At 37.2% G+C, this 2,500-nt stretch overlaps 2 non-coding genes across 2 annotated transcripts in view; both read left to right on the top strand.

Moving 5' to 3' along the window:
* The window catches only part of LOC125143078, a 119-nt gene extending 38 nt beyond the window's left edge, over positions 1-81 (top strand). Inside the window, exon 1 of the ribosomal RNA XR_007142523.1 lies at positions 1-81. This exon is cut by the window's left edge and continues 38 nt beyond it. This is a non-coding gene — a ribosomal RNA (5S ribosomal RNA).
* Positions 82-285: 204 nt separating this feature from the next.
* On the top strand, positions 286-404 carry LOC125141834. The gene has a single exon (XR_007141260.1). It is a non-coding gene; the product is annotated as a 5S ribosomal RNA (ribosomal RNA).
* The last annotated feature ends 2,096 nt before the right edge of the window (positions 405-2,500 follow it).

Genomic DNA, 2,500 nt, shown 5'->3' with positions numbered 1-2,500 from the left:
CTGATCTCGGAAGCTAATCAGAGTCGGGCCTGGTTAGTACTTGGATAGGCGACTGTCTGGGAATACCAGGTGCTGTAAGCTTTTGACATAGCCATTCATTTACTTTACTATTTGAATTCTCTAACAACAACAACATCTTAATATTTATACCCTCTAGCTTATGTTTTGATAGAAAACAACAATTACAATAAATAAAGAAATAGGGAAAAAGAAATAGGGAAAAAGAAATAGGGAAAAAGAAAAAATAAACAATCTATAAATGGGTTCCATTCCAGCTTTCCTCTGGCTTATGGCCATTCCACTCTGAGAATGCCCGATCTCGTCTGATCTCGGAAACTAAGTAGAGTTGGGCCTGGTTAGTACTTGGGTAGGCGACTGCCTGGGAAAACCAGGTGCTGTAAGCTTTTGACATAGGCATTCATTTACTTTACTATTTGAATTCTCTTAGGGCCTTGCTCAGGGGCCCAGCAGTGGCAGCTTGGTGGACCTGGGGTTCAAACCCATGACCATCCGATCAGTAGCCCAACACCTTAACCACTGAGCTACCGCATCAAGTTGAGTTGACTCGGGTTTCTTAAGGCAGCTGGTTGACACAGGTTTTTAAGGCAACTGGTTGACTCAGGTTTTTAAGGCAGCTGGTTGACAGGTTTATAAGGCAGCTGGTGGACAGGTTTTTAAGGCAGCTGGTTGACTCAGGTTTTTAAGGCAGCTGGTTGACAGGTTTATAAGGCAGCTGGTGGACAGGTTTTTAAGGCAGCTGGTTGACTCAGGTTTTTAAGGCAGCTGGTTGACAGGTTTATAAGCAGCTGGTTGACTCAGGTTTTTAAGGTTTTCATCTTGAAATGTTTTACAGTTTACATGAATACTTACAAAGAGAAGACACCAACCTTGTTAGGATCCAGAGGCATCTAGAAAGCTCTGGTTGGATTCCGCTTCATGACGTTTTGGACATTCGGAGAGATGTTGCAGACCCCATGAGGACATTAAGGAGAAGATCCCCTTAATCAATAAACATGATGAGCTAACTTATGCCTGCTGCACAGCTCCAACTGACTGTAGGTGACAGTAAAATAGAGCAGTGTTTATAATAATTTATAATTACACTCTCCAGTGTTTATTACAATTTATAATCACACACTCTGGTGTCACCCAAATGAGGATGGGTTCTTTTTTGACTCTGGCTCCTCTCAAGGTTTCTTTCTCATACCATCTAAGGGAGATTTTCCTCACCACAGTCGCCACTTGATCATTATGGATAAACAGGAATAAATTCAAATGAATATGCATAAATATTTTATGTTCTGTAAAGCTGCTTTGATATAAAATTGAATTGCATTAATACTTACTTAATTGTATACTAATGATGAGTTAATTCATGTACTCACACCTTTGTTAGATTATGTATTCATTATCATTTAGATCTTAGAGACGGAAACACCAGGAAACAATAATATATCATCTGCTATAATAATAGCATCTGCTAAATGAAGAAATGTTATAATAATAGCATCTGCTAAATGAAGAAATGTTATAATAATAGCATCTGCTAAATGAATTAATGCATTTTTACAGGTTAAGGAGTAGAGCCCTGAGTCCTGGTGCCCCCGTCGTCACCCGGAGCACTTACTGGTACTACAGTGGAATTGGACAAGAAATGGATAAAGAATAGTACAAAATAATGAAATGATAGGTTCGATAAGGAGGATCGGTGCAAATTATGACAGTAATAATACCATCCAGTGATGTTTGTGTATGCAGCTACATATGTAACTATATATTACAGTTATAATTAATACATTAGTACTAACATACTTAACCAAGGAAGCTGAAACGTCAGTAGTTAAGGGGGGTGTAAGTTTAGAAGGATTTAAGTTCAAATTCCACGTCCATCAAGCTGCAACAACAGGGTACCTGAGCAAGGCCCTTAACCCTCAATTACCCCCACTGTAAAGTGGATAAAGGTGTCTGACAAATGCTATAAATATGTTATTGTTATTGTCTCATGAATTCATGAGACTCATGTTATAGTTACAGTTAACTCATTAGTTTGTGATTAGTACATGGCTTAGCTCATCATTAATTCAGATATTAGCATGATTACTTATGTTCTTTTATTGCTTCATTAGTGAATTGTGCTAATGTTAGGTTAATGCTTTTTAGAAGAAAATATATACATCTTTTGGAAATAAAAGACAACATGAACATTATTTTTATAAACTCTCGGTCATACGTAAATTATCTGCATTTGTTTGAAATGTTTTATATTCAATAGTAGTTTAACTGTGGGCTCAGGAATTATTTTGTTTTATTCTATTTTATTTTTCCTGCACATCTGATGCCTGAAAATGATAGGCTCTCTTTTCCACCCTTCTATTTAGCGGTACTTATTCCGCCCATGTCACCTCATCCACACTCTCTGTACTCTGTAAATACTATCTGCATTCATATGATTACCCATAATTTCAAAATTGTCATATTTATAATTATTATGCTCACATGC

Source organism: Tachysurus fulvidraco, chromosome 6 (assembly GCF_022655615.1).
Source record: "Tachysurus fulvidraco isolate hzauxx_2018 chromosome 6, HZAU_PFXX_2.0, whole genome shotgun sequence".
Taxonomy (NCBI): Eukaryota; Metazoa; Chordata; class Actinopteri; order Siluriformes; family Bagridae; genus Tachysurus; species Tachysurus fulvidraco.
The sequence above is the reverse complement of the archived record's forward strand: the minus strand, read 5'-3'. Positions and strand labels throughout refer to the sequence as shown.